A 26,101-nucleotide genomic window follows, 5' to 3' on the forward strand; every position below is an offset into this window, starting at 1 on the left:
TGCTGCTCTCCCTGTGGAAACACATAAACAGACCCCGGACTCCAGACAATCACTGGGTCAGGACCTTAGTTAATCTCTCTGGAATCCAAATCGGCTGCTGTTCTCCCTATGGAAACATACAAACAGACCCCTGACTCCAGACAATTACTGGGTCAGGACCTTTCCATTGTCCTGTTAGAATATCCTTCCAAAGTACCTTGGGCTTATGTACATTTTTTGGACACCTATGCCTTTCCACAGCACTAAGCCCTGATGAATCCAAATTTAAAAAAATTATAGGAAAAAGGGTTATTTTAAGTTTATCTTTGGGGAATATATACCCCTTCTCAATTCCCTCTTTTTGCTTTAATAAGTACATTTTAACAGTTTGATGAGCTCTTTCAACTATGCCTCGTCCCTGTGGATTGCATGGGATTCCTGTTATATGAGTAATGCCAAATGATGAGGAAAATTGTTTAAAAGTGGTAGAAGTATAACCAGGGGGATTATCTGTTTTTAACTGTTTTGGAATGCCCACAGTGGCAAAATTTTGTAAGCAATGACCTATAATATCTTTAGTTTTTTCTCCGGCATGAAGGGAGCCCATCAAAAATCCAGAAGAAGTATTAACTGTACCATGCAAATATTTTAACTTTCCAAATTCTGGCAAGTGTGTGACATCCATCTGCCAAATATGGTTAGGTATCAGTCCTCTAGGATTGACTCCAAGATTAACTTGTGGTAAAAAGGTCACACAATTTTGACATTGTTTTATTATTTGTCTAGCTTGTACCTTAGTTATTTTAGAATGCTTTTGTAAAGTATTAGCATTGACATGGAGCTTTTTATAAAAATTTGTAGCTTCTTCTAATGTACAGAAAATATGTATGTCATGTGTAGTTTTATATGCTAAATCATTGCCCAAACTAAGGGCTCCAGGCAATCCTTTATGTGCCCTGATATGTCGTATAAAGAATGGATCTTTTCTGTCCCAGATTAGACTTTGTATAGTGGAAAGCAAAGAGAGAACAGTAGAGGAAGGGGAAATCCTACCAGCATCTTCAAGGCATACTATAGCATTAAGTATATACTGACGATTGGAAAATAAATTAAATAAAGAATCTTTAAACATCACAAAAGCTTGTAATACTGCATTAAGCTCTACCTTTTGAGCTGATTGTTTGGGTACTAATAATGTAAAAGTTTGATCAGGTGTAACTATTGCTGTTGTACCATTATTTGACCCATCGAGTGAATATATTTGGAGCATTCACGATAGGTGTTTTTCTTGTCATTTTTGGAAAAATTACAGGATGCAATGACCAAAAAGACAATAAAGGATTAGATGGTAAGTGGTTATCAAATGAAACATTAGATTTGCACATGATTATTGCCCAAGTATTTAACTCATTAGCTAACTCATCAATTTGATTCACAGTATATGGAGTAATAATTTTATTGGGAGAAATTCCAAACACTCCCTTTGCTGCTTTTATTCCTTTGAGTATTAATTGTCCTACAGCCTCAGGATACCTAGTAAGAATAGTGTTAGGAGAATAAGATAAATGTTTCCATAATAATGGACCTTCTTGCCAAAATACTCCTGTAGGAATATTTTTTGTTGGTAGTACAATAAATAATAAAGGCAAACTTATATCAATTCTATTAAAATGCATATTTTCCATATATGTTTCAATGATTTTTAATGCCTTTCTTGCTTCAGGCGTTAACATTCAGGGTGAATTTGGATCTGATGAACCTTTTAGAATATCAAATAAAGGTCCCAACTCTCCTGTTGGTATACCTAGATAAGGTCTTATCCAATTTATGTCTCCTAATAACTTTTGAAAGTCGTTAAGTGATTTGAGTTGATCTACTCGTATTTGAATTTTTGGTGGACGGATCATGGTTGAGGATAATAGAACTCCTAAATAATTAATTGGAAAATTTAATTGTACTTTATCTATTGCTATCTCTAGATTATAATTTTTTAATAAGTTTCTAAGTGTGGCATAACATTCTAGCAATGTGTTTTTAGCTTTGTGTGCTAATAATACATCATCCATATAGTGAAATATTTGTAGTTCAGGATTTTGATTTCCAAGTGGCTGAATTACTTTGTTAACATAAATTTTACACATAGTTGGGCTGTTAGCCATCACTTGAGAGAGTACTTTCCATTCATATCTCTGATCAGGACCTTCATGATTCAGTGCAGGGATAGTAAATGCAAAATGTGGACTATCCTCAGGATGAATTGGAATTGAAAAAAAACAATTTTTAATATCTATAACTAAAACATACTAAGTTTTTGGCAAAGCAGACAACTGAGGAATCCCCGATTGAGCAGGTCCCATAATAACCATCTCATTATTAATGGTTCTTAAATCTTGCAATAATCTCCATTTACCAGATTTCTTTTTGACGACAAAAATGGGAGTGTTATGGGGAGATACAGAAGGTTGTATATGTCCTTCCGTTAATTGTTGTTTGACGAGGTCATGGGCTGCTTGTATGTTTTCTTTAGTCAGGGGCCACTGAGGAACCCATACTGGTCTTTCTGATTTCCAAGTAATTTTTATTGTCTCAGTGGCCCTTTCTGAAAATCCAAACCATGTCTGTCCTTTCCTTGATCTATTTGTATTGGTGCTGCTATACCTTGTTCTTGTTTTTCTAATCTTTTTCCTTTCCTAAAACCTTGTCTAGTCATAATAGTGGGTGCATTTTGGTTGATAATATTTGTTAATGTCAAACCTAATTGATCTAGGACATCTCGTCCCTATAAATTTACGGGAAGATGATCCAATACATATGGCTGTGTAGTTCCTTCAAATCCTTCAGGATCCTTCCAATTTAATACCATTGCCCTTCTATGGGGATTAGTCGCCACTCCTAGGCCTTGAAGCGTTTGAGTGGCTTGTTGTAATGGCCAATGTTTTGGCCATTCTTAACGAGAGATGATGCTAAGGTCTGCTCCTATATCCAGTAGCCCATTAAATTCATGTCCTTGAATATTTAGTTTTAGCATGGGGCGAGAATCTAAATTTAAAGAAAGCATAGCCCAATCTACACCTGTGGAGCCTAATCCCTTGGAACCTCTTTCTACAGTACGACAGGAAAATTTATCATGTAGGCTGGGTATTATTAGTAACTGTGCTATTCTCTATCCTGGTGAAATTACTGATATACCCTTTGGAGAACTGGCTATAATTTTTATTTCACCTTCATAATCGGGATCAATTACCCCAGGACTTATCATAAGTCCTTTTAGAGTAGAAGAGCTGCGTCCCAATAATAAGCTTACTGTTCCTTTGGGAAGAGGTCCTTTTACCCCTGTGGGAACGATTTGAACTCCCATCTCTGGAGTTAGTACTTTTCTGGTGGAGGCGCAGCTGTCCAAACCTGCGCTCCCTCTGGTTTGTCTAATGAGGGATCTGATGGACAATGTGTCCTGGGCACTACCCTGATGGGGTTGCTGGGTTCCTACAGTGCTCCGTATATTTGTGGTTTTGGGCCCCGGAGCATTGGGCCCCCCTGTCCATTTTTTGGCAACGGAGCCCGATGCCTTTCTCCATGATATCGTGGATAAACACCTGGTCTTGTTCATTTTTTGATAATGGAGTACCCTCTATGGTGGTTTGAGAACGGCATTCATTAGCCCAATGTCTCCCTCTACGGCATCGTGGGCAAATACCCGGTATTCTACTCCTTTGATACCTAGTTTTGTTAAACCCTCCTCCTATGGGGCAATTCCTTTTAAAATGTCCTGTTTGTTCACAATTGTAGCATGTTCTTGGCCTGGCATCTAAAGTCTGTCTTCCATAGTATGCAAAATTAATTTTGGTAGCATAAATTTAGATTCTATATAAGGAAAAAGAACAATGAATCCTGCAAGACACTAATAACTCATAAAAGAATTTTAGTAAATGTTTTATGCCTTTAAACTGACAATTATATACACCAGAGGTGCCACACATTGCTGTGACTACCCATTATAGACCATGAGAAATTGGTACTACCCTTGCCCCACAGTATATTGAAAAACTTAATAGATCCAAGCCACAGGATGGGTTCTATGGCCTGAGTTACTACCTCTCAAGGGAATATAATGAAAAAGGGACAAAAAGTGGTGAGCCTCAGATATGGCGCTTCAGGTGTGAGATGGACATGCAGAATGAAATGGCAGAAATGTAAAAATAGGAAAGCAGAGAGAACAGTAAAGGAAAATGTACAGAGGAAATAAGGATGGGATGAGAAATGCCTATTACTTATATTTCTCATAAATGAGTTTATCAAAAAAACTTAACACCAAAAAACCCCCAAATAACCATGTCAATAAATAGGCTAAAGAACTAAACAGACACTTCATAGAAGAAGAAATACAATTGACCAACAAATATATGAAAAAGTGTTCAACATCTTTAGCAATTAGAGAAATGCAAATCAAAACTTCACTAAGATTTCATCTCACTCCAGTCAGAATGGCAATCATCAAGAATATAGGCAACAATAAATGTTGGCAAGGATGTGAGAAAAAAGGTAGACTCATACATTACTGGTGAGATTGAAAATTGGTATTACCACTATGGAAAGCAATATGGAGTTTCCTCAGAAAACTTGGAATGGAACTATCATTTGACTTAGCTATCCCACTCCTCAGTTCATACCCAAAGGACTTAAAATCAGCATACTACAGTAGTGTAGTAACACCAATGTTTATAACAGTTCAATTCACAACAGCTAAACTAGAGAACCAACCTAGGTGTCCTTCAATAGATGAATTGCCGCAGTCCGGCTGCAGCAAAATAACCAGGGGTGACGAGCAACTTGTGTAGATTGATACAGCAGGAGTGGGAGCCCTTTATTGTAGGACAGGAGGGGTAATATACATTCCACACAGCTTATCTTAATTAACATAAACTAGATACAGCAGTCAACCAATAAGGAATCTCCACACTTAATGGCTCGCTGGCGTTACTTCACAAACCACTCCCTTTGCAAAATGCCAGGCGCCATCTTGATTTGTTTACAGACTCTAACAATGAATGAATAAAGAAAATGTGGTATATATAGTCAATTGAATATTACTCAGCTTTAAATAAGAATAAAATTATGACATTTGCCAGTAAATGGTTGGAGTTAGAGAATATCATGCTAAGTGAAGTAAGCCAATCCCCCCAAAACCAAAGGTTGAATGTTTTCTCTAATATGTGGATGCTAATTCACAATTAGGGGTGGGGAACTAGAGAAGTATAGAGTTACCTTAGATTAGGGAGAGGGAAGGGGAGGGGATGTGGGGATAGAAAGGATAGTAGAATAAAACAGACATTATTACTTTATGCATATATGTGACTGCATGATAGATGTGATTCTGTAGCATGTACACTCAGAAAATGAGAAATTAAATTCCATCTATAAATGATATATTGAAGTGCATAAGTGCATTATACTATCATGGATAACTAATTAAAACAAATAAAAAATTAAATTAAAAAATATATAGTTGATTAGAATGTATTTTAAGTTCATATAGAAGGCATAAAACTATTCATCATTTCTTCTATTTTAAAGTCTTCATTATATCCTTCAAAGCTGCATTGTCAAAATGGTGACTTCAAAATGTTTGCTTATCATTCAAGCTTTGAGCTGGTGAAACTAGGGAGGCTTTCTATTTCCAACAGTTAACAAGCATGTTTCTGTACTATAGGGAATGTGAGCTGATACAGAGAAGACACCAGTGAGTAATGATAAAGGGAGCAGTATGACTTAACAGTGATTAGACCAGTCTTGGAAAGAAGTCTGGGCATTATAGGACACTCCTTTCTTTAACCCTCCTCAGCCAATCTTACACCATACGAAAGAGACTGGGCAACATAATTAAAGAAACTGACATTGTTGCCTGCAAATCTCTTATATACTTCCTGAAGTTTTACTAACTAACATTCCTCATTTGTGGACAAGGGCTCCTGGGAGTGAAAGTGTAGGATAAAGGACAGCCTGAGAAGACCAAATGGCTGGTTGTTACTTCCTGTTTTCGGAAGAATAAGTAAAAGACTGGGATTTCATAGACAAGTCATTTAATGGCCAATAACCCTGAAGTATGTGCCCAGTAAAGCTCTACATTTCACTATGAACTCATTTAACCAGTCTGATTGAATCCTAACATGCAAGTTCCTTAAAGTTTATAAAGAGGAGTTATAGTTTCCTTATCTTATGCGATAAACCTACAGAAGGCCAGGGTATTTGTAGTAAATGTCCCTAAGTTATAGGGACAAGGCTTAGAGTAAAAAGAAAATATTAACAATGACAGCTGCATTTCTCTGTCTTAGCAGAGGCGCAATATATATAAATGTATTTTCACTAAAATGCTGTTTATATTCATAGATAAATATACCATAACAATGGTTATTACTATATACTTCCATATCAGTTTTCAAAATATTTGAAAGTCTTCATATGCTACTTACCAAAATACCCAGATATAAGTATGTTATTCTACCAATAACAGCTAAAAGAAAAAACATGGTCTAAAACAAAAAATGATAGTACAAAGGATTCTGAAAGTATATATGTGTGTGGTCTGTAAAGTCTTACGTGGACCTCAAGAGAGTTCAGCACACAAGGAAGGGATAGAGGTCTAGAGCTCTCAGACGCACAAGTGAAGAACACATGTTACCAGTGTATCTGTATATATTTGACACAAAAAAACCAACTTTTCATTCCCATTTTTAGGTCAATAAATTTCATGTAAGGTCTCTCAAGAATTTTAAAAATCAAAAGTCATATCTATTTTGTGTGTAAATGAAAAGACAGGAACAGTAATTCATGAACTTGTTTAATCCCTTGATAATCACTGAGTAAATCGTTGTTTAAAAATAGTTGATATAAAAGTTGTGCTTTTAAAAGTATACATCTCCGCTGTATACCCATCCAGTCCAGGGCTTTTCTGTTTAAATTGTGTGTATCTACCTGACTCAATCTAGGCAAATCATACGACTTAAGAAATTTATTGATATCTTCACTATCTTCTATTTTATTGGAATATAGGATTTCAAAATAATTTCTAATTATCTTCTGTTTTTCTGTAGTGTCCGTTGTGATATTGCCTTTTTCATCCCGTATGTTAGTAATTTGAGTTCTCTCTCTTCTTCTCTTCCTTAACATGGTGAACGGTCTGTCAATCTTAATTATTTTTTCGAAGAACCAACTTTTTAGTTTTATCAATTTTTTCAATTTTTTTTTTGGTTTCAATTTCATTGATTTCCACTCTGATTTTAATTATTTCTTGCCTTCTACTATATTTGCTGTTGTTTTGCTCTTCCTTTTCTAGGGTTTTGAGATGAAGTGTGAGATCATTTATTTGTTGGTTTTTTCTTTTTTTTGAGGAATGAAATCCAGGCAATAAATTTCCCTCTTAGAACTGCTTTCATTGTGTCCCATGGATTCCGATATGTTGTGTCTGTATTTTCATTTATCTCTAAGAATGTTTTGATTTCCTTTTTTATGTCTTCTGTAACCCATTGATCATTCAGTAACATATTGTTCATTTTCCAGGTGATGCAGGATTTTTCCTTCCTTCTTTTATCATTGGTTTCCAGTTTCATTCCATTATGATCAGATAAAATACATGGTATTATCTCCACACCGTTATATTTACTAAGGGTTGCCCTATGGCATAATATATGGCCTATCTTTGAGAAGGATCCATGTGCTGTTGAGAAGAATGTGTATCCACTTGATGATGGTTGATATATTCTATATATGTCAGTTAAGTCTAGGTTATTGTGTTATTGAGTTCTGTAGTTTCTTTATTCAAATTTGTCTGGAGGATCTGTCCAATGGAGACAGCGGTGTGTTGAAGTCACCCATAATTATTGTGTTGTGCTCTATTTGACTCTTGAACTTGAGGAGAGTTTATTTTATGAACATTGCAGCACCATTATTTGGTGCATACATATTGATAATTGTTATGTCTTGTTGGTGAATGGTTCCTTTTAACAGTATATAGTGTCCTTCTTTATCCCTTTTGATTAACTTAGGTTTGAAATTGACTTTATTCGATATGAGTATGGCCACTCCTGCTTGCTTCTGAGGACCATATGAGTGGTATGATTTTTCCCAACCTTTCACCTTCAGCCTGTGTATGTATTTTCCTATCATATGAGTCTCCTGAAGGCAGCATATTGTTGGATTTGTTTTTTTAAATCCAGGTTACTAGCCTATGTCTCTTGATTGGTGAGTTTAAGCCATTAATGTTTAGGGTTACTATTGAGATATGGTTTGTACTTCCAGACATGCTTATTTATTTATTTATTTCAATTTGGCTAGTTTTTCCTCTTTGGTTATTTTTTCCCCCAAATACTGAGTTACTCCCTACTGTTAGTTTTGGGTGCTGTTTCTCAATTCCTCTTCTTGTAGTGTTTTGCTCAAAATGCCTTGCAGTGCTGGTTTTCTGGCTGCGAATTCTTTTAACTTTTGTTTATCGTGAAATATTTTAATTTCATTGTCAAACCTGAAGCTTAATTTTGCTGGATACAGTATTCTTGGTTGGAATCCATTATTTTTCAGCGTTTGAAATATGTTCTTCCAGGATCTTCTTGCTTTCAACGTCTGTGATAAAAAATCAGCCGTTAACCTAATTGGTTTACACCTGAATGTAATCTGCCTCCTTTCTCTCATAGCTTTTAATATTCTCTCCTTGTTCTGTATGTTGGATATCTTCATAATTATGTGTCTTGGAGTTGGTCTATTATGGTTTTGTACGTTTGGGGTCCTGTAGGCTTCCACGATTTGGCAACCCATTCCATCTACGATATCTGGAAAGTTTTCTAAGATTATTTCATTCAACAGATTGTTTATTCCTTTGGTTTGGATCTCTATACCTTCTTCTATCTATCAAAAGTATGGTTTTTTTATGACATCCCGTATCTCTTCGATGCCTTGTTCGTGATTTTGTACCATCCTTTCTGCGCTGACTATATTCTTTTCAAGTTGATAAACTTTGTCTTCATTATCTGATGTTCTGACTTCTATTTGATCTAGTCTATTTGTAATATTCTCGTTTGAGTTTTTAATTTGGTTTATGGTTTCCTGCATTTCTAGGATTACTGCTTGATTTTTTTAAAAAAACCTCTATCTCCTGGTAGAGTTCATTTTTGCTATTTGAATTTGCTTATGCAATTCATTTTCAAAGTATTTTTTCATTGTTTGGACTTGCTGTGTAATGACTTCTCTAAGATTCCATTCCATCTGAGTCAGGTATGCCTTGAGTTCTTTCTCTATCCATTTTTCTGATGCCTCTAGGTTCTCCTGTAAATTTATGTTGTCCTGAATTGTTTGTAATCCTTTTTTCCCTTGTTTATTCATGGTGTTCACGCTACTTTCCAACTCTGCTTAACTGCTGTGTTTCTGTTTTCTCCTATAAATTTGTTTTGGTTTTTTATATCTCTGTGGTCTCTCCTTTCGGGTGGGAGACTATGCTTAGAAATGTTGGGCTTTATTGTAATTTAAAGCTGATTCATTCAATTCATAAAAGGCTTACGGATTCTGTATGCATATAGTGATTTGTTGTTTGGTCTTAGGACTTTATGTTTAGGTTAGGTGCTATGATAGTATGAAGGTTAGTATGTCTTGGCTACTTTGGAAGGCTGCTCTACTGAAGGGGGATATTAACAGGCGATTGGATCAGGGTATTTGGAAGTAGCTAGGTATTTAGGAGCCCTATAGACAGCCTCGAAACAATCACATATTTGCATTTAGACAATTACACGTAATGGAAGACGTAATGCTTGGGGTGAAAGTTAGGGGGAAGGGGAAGGAAGGAGTTCTTTAAGAGAAAGAGGGAGAGAGAGAGATAGGTAGAATTGAGGAGAATGGAAAGAACAATAAAACTTGAAAAAGGGAAAGAAAGAAGGAAGGAAAAGAAACTAATAAAATAGAAAATAAAAAAATGAAGTCTTAAAGATCCATTTTCTTCTTTTCCAGTAGGCAGAGCTGTGCCCTCCGAGCTGATCTTCTGCCCTCTATGTGCCAGCAGCAATCTCTGTAAGGCGGCTCCTGGGCACATCTCAGTCCTGTTAGTCCAGAGCAATTTCTCTTTTCCGGCCCCTCCCCCCTTTCTCCTGCCAGCCAGCCCCCCCGCTCACCGGAGGCGCTCTCCACGGATCTGGTTACACTTGCAGCCCCACTGCGTGCCCTATTTCCCAAACGACTGAGCACTCTCTCTGTCATTCATCCAAACCCAAGGGCTGTGGAGCAGTGATCTGGGAACCCACAGTTTAATTTGTCTGGACCCCTTTGGTGGGCACCCCCCTAGGAACTGGTGGCTAAGACCTTGGGTGTCGCCGCTGGTGGTAGGGGCAGTTGGGGATCGAGAATCCCCTCTGCTTCCCTAGGCCCCTACAGTCACGCCCACGCCGCTGTCGGTAATGGGAGTTGGGGGTCGGGAGTCTCCTCTGCTTCCCTTGGCCCCTACAATCACGCCCACAGAGCTCTGGGTAGATATTTTTGAGGTTTCCCGGCTGTATGTATCTGGTGGGGGTGGGAGTCACACACCTGCTAAAGCTGATACCGCTGGGAAGGGAACCAATCCGCCGAACTCTGGTAATGTCACCTCGCTGTTATGGCGGGCCCCAGACTCGTTGCCAGAGTGTCGGATGGGAGGGGTGGGTCTGGCCTGTCTCTGGTCAGACCCAGTCTCGGTTGGTTTCAGTTCTGGTTCACTGTTTCATGAAGGCTTGGTTAGCGACCTGTTCATAGGATCCCTACGTCGTGCTTTGCTGAACCGCCTCCTACTGTGCTGGTCGCCATGCAGCGGCGGCGGGTCTGGACCTCCGTGCCTCGTGGCAGAGATTCACTTGTCTGGGGCAAACTGTCACCTCCAATAATCCTACAAATTCCCTAGCAGGTCTCACTTCAGCGGGATTTTGCTAGAAGTTTCTCAGTAGGTAGAATCTGAACGTATTAATGCGTCTCTCTCTGTCCCCATGATTGAGGAGGTACTGAAAGCGTTGCCTCCCTGCCCACCACCATCTTGGGTTTATACAGTGGAGTTTTACAAAAACCTTCAAAGAAGAATTAATACCAATACTTTTCAAGTTATTTCAAGAAATAGAAGAAGAAGGAGCTCTTCCAAATTCATTCTATGAGGCCAACATCACCCTGATCCCGAAACCAGACAAAGACCCTTCAAAGAAAAAAAACTACATACCAATTTCTTTAATGAACTTAGACGCAAAAATCCTCAATAAAATTCTGGCGAATTGAATACAAAAGCATATCAAAAAGAATGTGAACCATGATCAAGTAGGATTCATCCCTGGGATGCAAGGCTGGTTCAATATACGGAAATCAATAAATGTTATTCACCACATCAATAGACTTAAAGATAAGAACCATATGATCATCTCGATAGATGCAGAAAAAGCATTCGACAAAGTACAGCATCCCTTTATGTTCAAAACACTAGAAAAACTAGGGATAACAGGAACTTCCTCAACATTGTAAAAGCTATATATGCTAAGCCTCAGGCTTGCATCATTCTAAATGGAGAAAAACTGAAGGCATTCCCTCTAAAATCTGGAACAAGACAGGGATGCCCTCTCTCACCACTTATATTCAATTTAGTTCTCGAAATACTAGCCATAGCAATTAGGCAGACAAAAGAAATTAAAGGCATAAAACAGGAAAAGAAGAACTTAAATTATCACTATTTGCAGCTGATATGATTCTATACCTAACAGACCCAAAAGGGTCTACCAAGAAACTACTAGAGCTAATAAATGAATTCAGCAAAGTGGCAGGATATAAAATCAACACGCATAAATAAAAGGCATTCCTGTATATCAGTGACAAATCTTCTGAAATGGAAATGAGGACAACCACCCCATTCACAATATCCTCAAAAAAAAAATAAAATATTTGGGAATCAACCTAACAAAAGAGGTGCAAATTGGTGCGGCCAACGCAGAAAGCAGTATGGAGATTCCTTGGAAAGCTGGCAATGGAACCACCATGTAGTTATTCCCCTTCTCAGACAATTCCCTAAAGATCTTAAAAGAGCATAATATAGGGATATTGCTATATCGATGTTCATAGCAGCACAATTCACAATAGCTAGACTGTGGAACCAACCTAGATGCTCTTCAATAGATGAATGGATAAAAAAAAATGTGGCATTTATACACAATGGAGTACTACTCTGCACTAAAAAAATGACAAAATCATGGCATTTGCAGGGAAATGGATGGCACTAGAGCAGATTATGCTAAGTGAAGCTAGCCAATCCCTAAAAAATAAATGCCAAATGTCATCTTTGATATAAGGAGAGCAACTAAGAACAGAGCAGGGAGGAAGAGCATGAGAAGAAGAGGGAGGGAAAGGGCGAGAGAAGGGAAATTGCATGTAAATGGAAGAAGACCCTCATCGTTATACAAAATTACTTATAAGAGGCAGTGAAGGGAAAGGGGGCAGAAAAAACAAGGGAGAGAAATGAAGTACAGTAGATGGGGTAGAGAGAGAAGATAGGAGGGGAGGGGAGGGGAGGGGAAGGGGGAGGAGAAGGAAAGGGGGATAGTAGAGGATAGTAGAGGATAGGAAAGACAGTGGAACACAACAGACAATAGTATGGCAGTATGTAAAAACATGGATGTGTAACCGATGTGATTCTGCAATCTATATACGGGGGAAAATGGGAGTTCATAACCCACTTGAATCAAATGTATGAAATATGATATGTAAAGAGCTATGCAATGTTTTGAACAACTAATAAAAAAGTATACATCCTTAAAAATATAAAATAAAACTATGAGTTTATCAGATGAAGTCTTTATAATCATATATTCTTTTCCCCTCAAAACAAACAGCTTTAAAAGTACGTCATTCTTGGGAATAAATCCTACTTGTATGATTGATTTTTATAAATTATAAATGAAATTTATATTTCTCATTGAGTAAGAAATATGTACAAACTGTGCACTTACATTAATATTCTTTTGTGCAGTATTTGTAAAGACAACCTAGTTATCATAGCAAAAGCACTTCTATCCTCATGAATAAAGCAAATTGATGTGTATGCTCATGTGTCAAATTTTAGGGTCTAATTTATATTTTAAAATCAACTTAATAACAAAAACATTTAATTTAATGTGACCTTAGGCTTAATAAATCCTAAAATTAAATAAGAAATTCACATTGGTGTACTCAATGGGCACTAAAAATCCCAATACATAGTTGTTTTACTTAATAGTAAAAAAATTAGATTTAATTGAAACAATAAAAATAAAATTTGAAATGGTTAATAGTATATGGACTTGAAGATTAAAGAAATAACAATATATTTTTGAAACTTAAATTTTTAAAAGCAGGCTACCATTCAGCTAATTGTCCTAAGAAAATGTCAGATTTTCTATTCCTTTGTTTTGAAAAATATGTAACTCACTTAGTTAAAAAAATAAAAAGATTTCCAGGGTAGATGACAAAAGTTTAGATGGAAGACATATTTCATCAATTCTAGTGAACTTCCAGGATTAGGATGGAAACCCTGGACACAGATATGGGGAGGAGACTCTAGAGAACAAAGTCCTAAACCTAGAGTCTTATATTCCCGTGCCTTAGGCATGTAACAAATTTTGTGTGTTCTTTTCTCTGTTAAAAAAAAAAAAAAAAAAAGCCCTGGACCTGAGGTTGTGACTCAGTGGCAGCAGAGTGCTTATCTCACACATGTGAGACACTGGGTTCAATTCTCAGCACCACACAAAAATAAATAAACAAAATAATGTTATTTTTTTAAAAATAGGAATTTTTCCAGTGTGGTAGTGTATGACTGTAATCATAGCAACTAAGGAGGCAGAGCCAGGAGGATTGCAAATTCAAAGCCAGGCGGAGCAACTTAGTGAGGCTCTAAGCAATTTAGCAAGATCCTGTCTCAAAAAAAGAAAAAAAAAAAGTCCTAAATATTACTCATTCTAGTATCACCTGTGCAATTTTTGCCATACTTTATTACATTATATCCTTAATATTTTTCATAGATTTTCTTTTTCCTTCAATGCTCTCTTTTTATCTTATTCTGAAAGATACCAATATGTGCACTAGTTATATATTTTATGTACATATAACAAAATAGATATACAAGTTAAGTGTAAAGATTTGTCATGTATCACCTGAAATCATCTTGTAGCCTGTAATTGGGAAACCATACTGCAGACCACTCTAGTCTAATCAGAGAGGCTCAGCAACACATATGGTTTTATAGGGCATAGGAACCAATATAAACAGTAAGAAATTCCTGTGGACACAGAATGGTTGATGAATATCAAAGTCTTGCTTGGATGTGTTTACCCTTCATTTCATAACAAATTCCAGGGGTGATCAGATTTTAAAAATAGCTAATATTTATGGCATGTTCACCATGTGAATGACATTCAACTAAATTTTAACTTTGTATGAATAATTTCCCTTAAACTTTACAACTTCATGAGGTTACTATTATTATTTCATCTTATAAATAAAGAGATTTTTTAAAGAGAACTTCATTCATTAACTTCAGGTCATTTACTAAGAAACAAGGGTCAAAATGTGAACATAGATCTTTTGACTCTAGCCCTGGAGACTTAGAACTGACAGACTTCAAGATATCTACAAATGCTACATCTATAAATCTAACACATTTAGTTAGTAAAATATAAGGGCTAAGCTACTATCAAAAGTAACTACTATTTATAAGAATATTAAAAACAGATTATCTCTAAAAAATAAAAACCACTCCTTTCACCATATTTTTAGAATATAGAAAACATATCTCAACTCATTTAACATAGAAATCCTGAGTCATTCAACATTCACTAAATAATCACTGAAGAAAATCTGGAAAACACAGAAAATTGTAAGAATATAAAAATCTATCCATAACCCCACTACTTAAAATATCCTTTCATTAATACTTTGTAGATTCCAAATCTATAAAAACAGAAATACATACACATTTATAAGATTAAAGTTATGCATATATATTTTTCCTGCCACATAGAATATGAAATTTGTATCATTATTCCACAACTTAAATTCTAAAGAAACAGGAAGCTCCTGTAGAAGTGTGTAAATATTTCTTTTGTTCAATTGGGTTTTAAATGTCAAGACAGAAATCAAAGAGATTGCTTCTTTAAGAATGAGCAATAAAGCAAATTAAAATAACATTAAAAGAAAATTCATGCCGATTAAAAAACATACATCAGGCACATCACACAAAGTAAGTCTTACAAATTAAGGTAGAACTTCAAGATCTCAGGAAGAAGTAGTAAAGTGCAGTGATTCATCTAATATCCTGATCACCAAGGAAATTCTTTTGAGAGATAAAACTCGACCATGGGAAAATATTTTTTGGTCTTTTCTACCCTTTTACCCCCCTATTTTTTTTTCCCGTTTCTGACCTAGAAGAAGAAGACAGAACACTGGAGAGAGAAAAAATGCTTTGAGGAATTCCCTGAAGTTAGCAGGGATGAACTTTACAGAGGAAAAAAATGTTTCATTAAAGATTCCAAATCCACTGGTAGAGGGAGAAAGCCCAGATATCCTCTATTTTCAGATCAAGTTTCCCCAAGAATAACCAGAGTGAATCTTCTCAGGAATATCCTAGGACTTTTTGATACTTTAAGTGTCATTTTCAGGATATAGATTTTATTGACAATCTTGTGATGTCTTCCCTAAGAACTTAAAAATCATTTATTTTCTGAATAAGCTATCTCAGCACAAGTGTGAAAGTCTCCTTCCCACTCCTGTCTCCTGGCCATTTAATTTTTCTCCCTGTTGGTCAAGACAATGATCAGTTTCTGAAGTTGTTCCAGGGATAGCTTACAGATGGGCAAATATATGTATATGATATTTTATACAACAATTAAAACCATGCCAATTATATTGCTTGTATCTTGCTTCCCCTCTCCCCTTAATAATCTTGGGAGTTTTTTAGCATGAGTATAAAAGAGTTGCTTCATCATTTTTCTTTTTATTTTTTTATTCTTTTCTCCCTTCTTTTAAAATTTTCCCTCAATGTCATAATTTTTAATAAACATGGGATAGTACAGAGAATGGGTGTATCATAATATTTTCCTTATTGATGAATATTTAAGTTGCTCTTGATATTTTGCCATTATAAACAATGATCCAATGAATAACCTTACATATATGTCTTTTCAAATCAGTATAAATATATACAGGAGCTAAACTCCCAGAAGAATTGCTAGGTCAAATGGAATGTTCATTTATAATATCGACAACTATTTCCAAATGGTGGTCCATAAAAGTTTCGCCAATTTAACTCCCACAAATATACATTTTCAAAAAAAATATACACATTTTCCCCCTAAACTTTTAATTTTTGGGGGGGAAGGAACTGGGGATTGAACCCAAAAGCTTTATAACACTGAGCTACATCCACAGTCATTTTTAAATTTTATTTGGAGACAGGATCTAAGTTGCTGCGGTTGGCCTCAAACCTGCCATGCTCCTGCCTCAACCTCCCACGTCACAGGGATTACAAGTGTATGTCACTGTGCCTGGTTACTTTTGCCCTTTAATTTTTTGCCAAATAATAGGTTAAAAATGATAACTTGTAGATATTTTTTTCTTTTAGTGAACAAGGCTGGCATTATTTCATTTTAAGAGGCTCTGTACTTCTTTTTTTGTGTGTGAAATTTTCATGTCCTTTGACCATTCTCCTATGGTCTTTTACTTGCTGATTTGTAGGAACCCTTTGTATATTTAAGAATGACTGTTACTGATAACACATGTGCACAAAATATTCATTAAACTATTACCTGAAAATGCAAAATGTGAGAAACAATTTAAATGATCAACTATAATAACTATCATAAATGTACAAAAGTTACATGATGTATAATAAAGCAACATACTGAATGAGAAAGTGATATGAAAATCTAGCCATCTTTTATTAAGCCAGACACTGAACAGATTCATAAAAGCATGAAACAATGATCATCTTTTCCCTAAAATTTTCTGGTTTGGAAAATAGTTATTTCTGATAAACAATACACTTAGCTCTACCCCCCAATCCATGAGTTTTGTGACCACAGATTCAACAGCTGCTGATTCAAAATATTTTTAAAAACCTGCATCTATACTGAACATTTATGGGTTATGTCTTATCCTTACTCCCTAAACAACATGGTATAACAACTACTTATATAACATTTACACTGTATTAGATATAATAATTAATTTGGAGATGCTTTAGAGTATATTGGAGGCTGTCTGGGGGACATATGCAAATATTACATCATTTGCAGCATTTGAAAACTTTGGTATCTGCAATAGGATACAATTCCCCATGGGATACTAAGGTAAGACTATATATTTTTATGTTAATATATAATGGTTTTATTAATGCTATTTTTAAGTAAATTAATAAACTTTTAAAATTCTCACTTCGAGTTTTAATGATAAATATCAATGTATATCCCATTAAAAAAAAAAAACCCTCTGATGACTTTAAAATGGGCCTGAGACCAAAACGTTGAAATATATACCACTGGAAACAAACAAATCAGGATTCCATAAAACCAGAGTGCTAAAAGGCAGGCAGATAGATAAATAAACTGGGGAGACAAAGGGGCTTTTACTTACCAGAGTACTAACATAAATATGGAGCAAGTGCCAGGGATGGAAAAATTACCATTTTGTAAGCATCATGGTAAAGATTGGTTCTGGTAAGAAATATTAATGGGGTTGGGGATGTAACTTAGTGGTAGAGTGCTTGCCTAGCATGTGCAAGACTCCAGGCTCAATCCCTAGCACTGGTCAAAAGAAAGGAAGGAAGGAAGGGAGGAAAGGAGGGAGGGAGGGAGGGAGGCAGGGAGGGGAATCAATGAAGAGGAGTTATCTTTTGTTTTAATTGGAAATAATTTCCCCTTCCTCTGCATATAGGGTGTTCTTACACATTTAAAAGTTGAATAAGACCTTTAGTTTAATCCTCAGCATTGATAAAAAAATTTTAAAAATTAAAATGGAATGACACATATTATAAAAAAATATGATATTATGGTTTAGAAATGAAGTATTCTTCCTAAAAGCTCAAGTGTTAGATAATGTAGGAAGGTTCACAGGTGACATAATCAGATTATGAGAACTGTAAAGTCATTAATGAGTTAATCCAAGACAGATGAATTTACTTCAATGAACTGCTGGGTGGTAACTGTAGGCAGGTATGGTCAGACTGGAGGAACTCACTGGGGCTGTGGCCGTGGACTACATCTTGTCCTGGCTCCATCTCTTTCTCTGCTTCCTAGCTACCATAAGCTAAGAGCTTTCCTCTGCCATGCCCTTCCATCATTATGTTCTGCCTCACCTCATGCCCAGAGCAAAGGATTTGGTTGACCATGGACTGAACGACTGAAACTATGATCCCAGAATAAATTTTTCCTCTTGTAAATTGTTCTTGTCAGGTACTTTGGTCAGAGAAAGAAAGCTGACTAACTAGGTTAAAAATGATAAATTACTAATTTTGCTACCTAAAAATACTGCTTTTCTAGGGTGTTAGTGACCCTGTAGGTGAATAAGACAATTGACAGATGTGGGTGACAGGAGACTCCAACAGTCCTGAAGAATGAGACAACAGACCCAGGTATCTCTTTCCCCGTTTCCTCATGTATCCTCAGAAGCCCAGACAGATTTGGGGGGTAATCTTTAATGTTTAAATTCAGAGCTTCAGAACTTACAAGATATCTACCATAGCATAGGAGAGATTTTCTTCCACCAGTCCCAAACCAAAGTTAAAAGCGTAATTTGGCTATAACCACAAGCACATGTGATCTGTGTGAGGAATTTCAACAAGCTGTCTACTTTCAGACCAATATTTCTCACTGGTGCAGCAGGATCAGAGGCGAGTTGAAGCTGGAGAGGACTTTGGACTAGAAAGAGATGTTGGGCTGACTGAGGTGACTTATCTCTGTGATAGCTGTCCCCTTAAAAATAAGCAAGTTTTAGGCCTTTGATATCTAAGAGCAGCCCCTGGTAAGAAGAAATGGTGATGAAGTAGAAAGATCAGGATAAGATGACTTTTGCCCTGTATGGAAGTGGCAGCAAGCAGTATAGTCAGGTGACAATTACAAGTATAAAAGACTGAATTCTAAATACAAAATGAGGCTTAGAAGTGTCAATGTATAATGTATGAAAGTGAGGGCTACTGAAAGTCAAGAACCACAACTTTTGTCACAGTGGCTGGATGTGGTAGCACAGGCCTGTAATCCCAGCTACTCGGAAGGCTGAGTCAGGATTGCAAATTTGAGGCCAGCCTTAGCAAGTGAGACCCTGTCTCAAAACAACAATGACAACAAGACTGGTGACGTAGCTCAATGTTAAAGAACCCCTGGGCTTTTTTGGTGCCATCTGCTCTGGGCGCCACCTCCTGCTCCTCCCATCTTTGCTGCCTCCCTAAGTCACTGCCTGGGCAGCTCCAACCGCCTGGCTCCACGTACTAGCAGCTGGGTCTTCCTACCTTGATGAGGCTGGCCTAGAATTTGGAATCCTCCTGCCTCAGCCTGTGGAGTTGCTAGGATTACAGATGTGCAGTACTGTGCCCAACTTTTCAGGTTTATTTTTAAAGTATTTGAAGTTCCTACAACATAGCAGACATTGACAACAAAGAACAGTCTGAACTTGATCAAGATTTGAATGATGTTGAAGAAGTAGAAGAAAAGAAACTGGTGAAGAAACAAAAATCAAAGTGCGTCAGCTGACTGTTTAGATGATGCAAAATCCTCGGATTCTTGCAGCTCTTTAAGAAAGACTTGATGGTCTGGTAGAAACACCAACAGCATACATTGAAAGCTTGCCTAGGGTTGTTAAAAGACGAGTGAATGCTCTCAAAAACTTTTAAGTTAAATGTGAACAGAGAGAAGCCAAATTCTATGAGGAAGTTCATAATCTTGAAAGGAAGTATGTTGTTCTCTATCAACCTCTATTTGATAAGCGATTTGAGATCATTAATGCAGTTTATGAACCTACAGAAGAAGAATGTGAACGGAAACCAGATAAAGAAGAGGAAATTTCGGAGGAGCTGAAAGAAAAGGCCAAGATAGAAGATGAGAAAAAAGATGAAGAAAAAGAAGACCCTAAAGGAATTCCTGAATTTTGGTTGACTATTTTTAAGAATGTTGACTTGCTCAGTGACATGGTTCAGGAACATGATAAACCTATTGTGAAGTACGTGAAAGATATTAAAGTGACGTTCTCAGATGCTGGCCAGCCAATGAGTTTTATCTTAGCATTACACTTTGAACCCAATGAATTTCACAAATGAAGTGTTGACAAAGACATACAGAATGAGGACAGAACCAGACAATTCTGATCTCTTTTCTTTTGATGGACCCAAAATTATGGGTTGTACAGGGTGCCAGATAGATTGGAAAAAAGGAAAGAATGTCACTCTGAAAACTATTAAGAAGAAGCAGAAACACAAGGGACGAGGGACAGTTCATACCATGACTAAAACAGTTTCCAATGATTCTTTCTTTAATTTTTTTGCCCCTCCTGAAGTTCCTGACAGTGGAGATCTGGATGATGATGCTAAAGCAATTCTTGCTGCAGATTTTGAAATTGGCCACTTTTTACATGAGCATATAATCCCGAGATCAGTGTTATACTTCACTGGAGAAGCTATTGAAGATGATGATGATGATTATGATGAAGAAGGTGAAGAGCAGATGAGGGTTATCAGCTCTTTGAAGAAGTCAAAAGCTGCAGTAAATCTTTTCAATAAAAGCTGTCTGGATGTCTCAAAAAAAAAAAAAAAGAACCCCTGGCATCAATTTTCAGTACTCCTCACCAACCACCTACTCCATTGGCCCTGCAAAAAAAACCTTTGTCACTTTGAAGCATTGTAAATAAAATGAACATCAATTATGAGTACAAAAGTTGGGATTCTTAACACTGAAAGCCATTTTTATATATGACTTAAAGTGTAATTTGACTAAAGTTATTCAGATGCAGCATCTATTAATTAAGAGAATGTTATGTACCAGGCAGTGTTTAGCTGCTTTTCATATTTCTCCATCTTATTCAAATATACAAAGCTGAATAAATTAGTATAGCTGGATTTTGAACCATACATTTTTATAATTCCCAAGCATGAGCTCTTTCCATTTAAGATTTAAAATTAGCATTTATAAAGTTTGTATATGGTATCATTACAGAATTCCAATTAAAAACTAGTATTTAACTAATAACTATCATAGCTATTATTTTCCCAGAGTGCTCAAATGAAGTATTCCTACTTGAAAATATGATGTTTCTATAATTTCACATATTCTATATATATTTATGTGAGCATGGAAGACTATCTCAGCAGATCCCAGCAGGTACTACTTTTTTTTTAAAAACCATTAAAGAGGCCTTACATTAGCTTTCAGAATTTTTAAAATGGCTAACTAGTTCAACAGACTAGAAAAAATCTTGTTAGATTCCTCAGAGTTACAGGGTTTTTTTAATAAGGAATTCCAGCTTATTTCATGGTAGTAGATTGGAAATTATATAAAAATGCTTGGTTATTATGAAATGCCTTATATACTATAGGTGGGCCTTTCAGACCCCAATAGCTGAAAGGTCTTAAACTACACCCAGAAAGACAACAAAAAACTCCCAAGCCACACATTTCCTGTATTACTGAAAATGTTGTCTGGCAAGGTAATAGCATACCAGTATTCTTTTCCTTAAACCTGACTTATTAATTTTTTAAAAAGCCATAAATAAATTTTGTAAAAATTTAAGTCTACAGCCACATATGAAGAATATTACAATTTAAGAAATGATGAACTTATTGTAAATTGTTTGTGTTCCACATGAACAATAAATTCTCTTATTTACTGTTAATAAAATAGTTCCATAATATAATATTTAAATAAAAATTTGAAGTTCTAAAAACATGCTTTCCAATCAACAAATTTACTGAATATTTCATTGCATTAGAAAAAGAAAAGAAAAATAAAAACAATAAATTCATGGCAATTTAGTCCACATAATAACATGTTCACTTTGAAGAACTAAAACAGAAGCTGCCATTTCAGGTTTTGTTTAAGGTGTAGAAATCAATTTTGAAAGTAAATTATTTACCTAGTATATCCTATACCTTTTATAAGGCTAAATTATCTCTGATATATAAAGTATATTTATAGTTAAAAATTTGTTAAAAATATATAATATAGCTATAAAACACAATATGAGAAACTAACAGTAGGTGATTCTGAAATAAATACATCTGAATTATGGGTACACACCTTAATACATAAAAAAGGAATGAATGAAGAGATAATGCAATTAGTAGTCAGATAGGTTTTAAAATAGATGGACATCCCGGTTTTACAAGAGACTATTTTAAAATAAGAAGAAATTTATGATGAAGACTGAAAGTCTTCATTTTTAACAACACTTACTAATTAAAGCAAACAAAGTCCATTTGGATTACTCTTTACATAAAAGGGATGAATATTTTCTTCTCTCAAAGGTTGCAAACACTCACAGTAAGGTATAAATCAGAATAATCAAGTATTTGATTTTCACTTTCAAACTCTAAATTGAAACACTCTGGGTTGTCAATAGAGAAGTAAAAAAGAAAAATGGAAGGAATAATAAAATGGTAGCAAATATTACTAGAATTTAGAGAATTATAAAATTATGACATTTATAAAGCTTACTCCAAACTATATTTTTGGATTTAATAGGATTCAGGTAGAGGTGACTGTTTACTTGCAGACTCAAATAGTTTAATAGAAATTGATTTCCAGACCCAACAGGTTTCATTGCTATCAAGTACTTGGTCTTTTAACACAAAACATAAAAGAGTCAAGGACTAGACCCATGCCACTGTGGCCTGGAGTTCTGAGGCAGAGCCACCTCCCACCTGTGCTGGGGTTCCTTATTCACCAAAGCTTGGCTCCACAGCCCAACATCAGGAAACATACAGGCTTGAGGCTGCCACCACCAAGAAACTGGGATATCGCTGCTTCTATCAAAAGACAAAAATAAGGACCTGGTAAGACATCACCAAGGTCCCTATGGCCTAGCTGAACCAAAGGTTTCTCTACTAGGGAGGCTAACAGTTATCCTGTTGCTGAGGTAACAGAGAGTCTTGCATAGGGTTGCCTATCTCTTGTTTCTCCTACTAACAGCCAACTTCCTATGATTATCTTCTCAATAGTCATATAATCTAATACCTACATATTCTCACATCATACCTCATAAACATCTCAGCCAATCTCCCAGTACTCCTTTCCACCATCAGAAACTGTAAACCATTATGTAAACCTATTGATTATATGGTTGAAGATAACCAAACTCATCATTTCTGTTTATAGTGACAAAGTGTAAATGTAAACATAGAAGCTAACTGATATATGGCTGCATGTTGGGTACAATGAGTTCTTTAATATTGATCTCTTCCTTAAAAGTGGGGTATTGGTAATCTGTAGGCACACTATAAGAAAATAGGGCAGAAGCTATAATATCTTTGATCTACACTGCAAGAGAGGAAGACACATAGACACGAAAAAAACAAAGAAACCAAGACACTACAACAATAGAATTAAAAGATAATGAAGCAGGTAAAATATCAGAGAAGAAGTTCAGATATACACAAAAAATGATTTGGGAAATAAAGAACGACCTAAGTGAGCAGATACAGGCAAAAATCGATCATACCAATAAAGAGGTAAACGAATAAATACAGGTTGCAAGAGACTACTTCAAGAAAGACAGAGAGTTTTAAAAACACACACACAAAAAAACAGAAGTCCTCAAAATGAAAGAAATAATAAGCCAATTAAAAAACTCAATAGAGGGCTGGGGTTGTGGCTCAGGGGTAGAGTGCTTGGCTGCCGTGTGCGAGGCCCTGAGCTTGATCCTCAGCACCACATAAAAATAATAATAATAATAAAATAAAACAACAACAACAAAACAAAACAAAACAAAACAAAAAAACTCTCAATAGATAGCATCACCAAGAGACTAGACCACTTGGAAGACAGAGCCTCAGACAATGAAGACAAAATATACAATCTTGAAAATAAAGTTGACTTCACTGTGAAGATGATAAGAAACCATGAACAGAACATCCAAGAATTATGGGATACCATCAAAAGACCAAATTTAAGATATATTGGGATAGAGGAAGGTTCAGAGATTCAAACCAAAGGAATCCATAATATCTTTAATGAGCTAATATCAGAAAATTCCCCAAGTATGAAGAATGAATTAGAAAATCAAATACAAAAGGTCTATGGGACACCAAGTGTACAAAATTACAACCCATCTATACCAATACCCATTATAATGAAAATGCCTGGCATACAGAATAAGGATAGAATTTTAAAGGCCACAAGAGAGAAAAATCATATTACCTATAAGGGAAGAACAATTCAGATCTCATCAGATTTTTAAACCCAGACTCTCAAAGTCAGGCCATCCTGGAACAACATATACCTAGCTCTAAAAGCATTGAATGCCAACCAAGAATCTTATATCCAGAAAAATTAAGCTTCAAATTTGATGATGAAATAAAAATCTTTCATGATAAACAAAAACTAAAATAATTTACAGCAAGAAAGTCAGCACTACAGAACATTCTTAGCAAAATATTCCACAAGGAGGAAGTGGAAAAACAACAATGAATATCTGCAAAGGCAAGAACTACAATAAAAGAAAAGCCAACCAAAAGAGAAACCAAATCAAACTTAATGCCAAAAATAAAAAAAAATGACCAGTAATACAAATCATATCTCAATAATAACCCTAAATGTTAATGGCTTAAATGCTGGGCACAAGTCAGGAGCCACTTGTCAAAAGAAACTAACTTACCACACAAGATAAACAAAACAGCTCCTCAGGAAAAAACCCTCAGAGCCCAACTGCCACCACCAGCTTCCCACAAACCACACACCGCAACCCAGCCTCTTCCTCCCACAATCCTCCTGCTCTTGAGGCCGATTGGCTGGGTCGCATGGGCGGAGCCAAAAAAGTCCCCCAATGAGCAGCTCCGTGGTCTGAAAGGGCAGGCAAACAGCCCAATGAGCATCACCGCAGAGGAGACAATCAGCTAGATGTTGCTGGGGCCACTGTGAGCCAATCATCAGCTGGCAGTCTGAAAGTTTGCTGGGGCCCCTTCAGCTCATCAGCTGGCAGTCTGAAAGTTTGCTGGGGCCCCTTCGGCTGTGGCTCTCAACATCTCCCCCTCTCTGTTTAAACAACAAGCATGTGGCTTAGGGACCGTGCCTGCCTTAGGTTGTCCAATAGTACATACGGTGCTTACCCGTTATCGGATGAGCTGACCTCAAGGTATCAGCCTCCTGTCTTAGGTTAGTACCATAGTAATTGGATCTTACCCGTCACTGACTACCAGTCCAGTATACAGCCACACCTGTGTAGAGGTCTTTGTACCAGTGGGGGGGGTGAGGTTCTTTGCCTCAGAAGGGAGGAAGATACACCAAGCCAGCTGACGGCTCCTTTTGGAAAAATTATACCACCGAATGACACCATCAGCATAAATACCCCAACACTACCAGAAGTCGCTGCACCAACAGATAGTTCACAATGCATACAAGTGAGTTCACAATGCATATAAGTGATACATAGTCCAAGCAAGTTCTGCAAGCAGTTCAGTGATGGCTATTGCAGAAGCTGTAGATTGGTTTTATCTTTGTCTTCATGCACTGGGATGAAGATAGGAATTCTGGCAATAATGGCTAAAGAAAAATTATATAACATTATATAACATTCCAGAAGGCACTAAAAGAAAACAATTTTCTTAACAATTGCCAATGTGGCTGTGGCTCTCAACACTTAAACTCACCAATCAAAAGACATAGGCTGGTAGATTGGATATAAAAATCAACAATATGCCACCTTTGAGAGACTCATCTCATAGGAAAAGACACCCACAGACTGAAGGTTAAAGGTTGAGATAAAATATAGCATTCACATGGCCTACATAAGCAAGCGGGAGTTGCCATCCTCATATCAAATAAAGTAGACTTCCAGCCAAAGTTAATGAAAAGGGATAAAGATGGACATTTCATATTGCTTAATGGAAGGATGCATCAACAAGACATAACAGTTATAAATATAT

General features: G+C 36.3%; 1 protein-coding gene and 1 pseudogene across 1 annotated transcript in view; one reads left to right on the forward strand and one right to left on the reverse strand.

The window, feature by feature from the left end:
• The window catches only part of Ndufaf2 (NADH:ubiquinone oxidoreductase complex assembly factor 2), a 192,719-nt gene that overhangs the window by 73,445 nt on the left and 93,173 nt on the right, over positions 1-26,101 (reverse strand). The gene's annotated exons all lie outside the window — the stretch shown is intronic.
• On the forward strand, positions 19,599-20,746 carry LOC143399414 (nucleosome assembly protein 1-like 1 pseudogene; annotated as a pseudogene).

Source organism: Callospermophilus lateralis, chromosome 5 (assembly GCF_048772815.1).
Source record: "Callospermophilus lateralis isolate mCalLat2 chromosome 5, mCalLat2.hap1, whole genome shotgun sequence".
Classification (NCBI taxonomy): Eukaryota; Metazoa; Chordata; class Mammalia; order Rodentia; family Sciuridae; genus Callospermophilus; species Callospermophilus lateralis.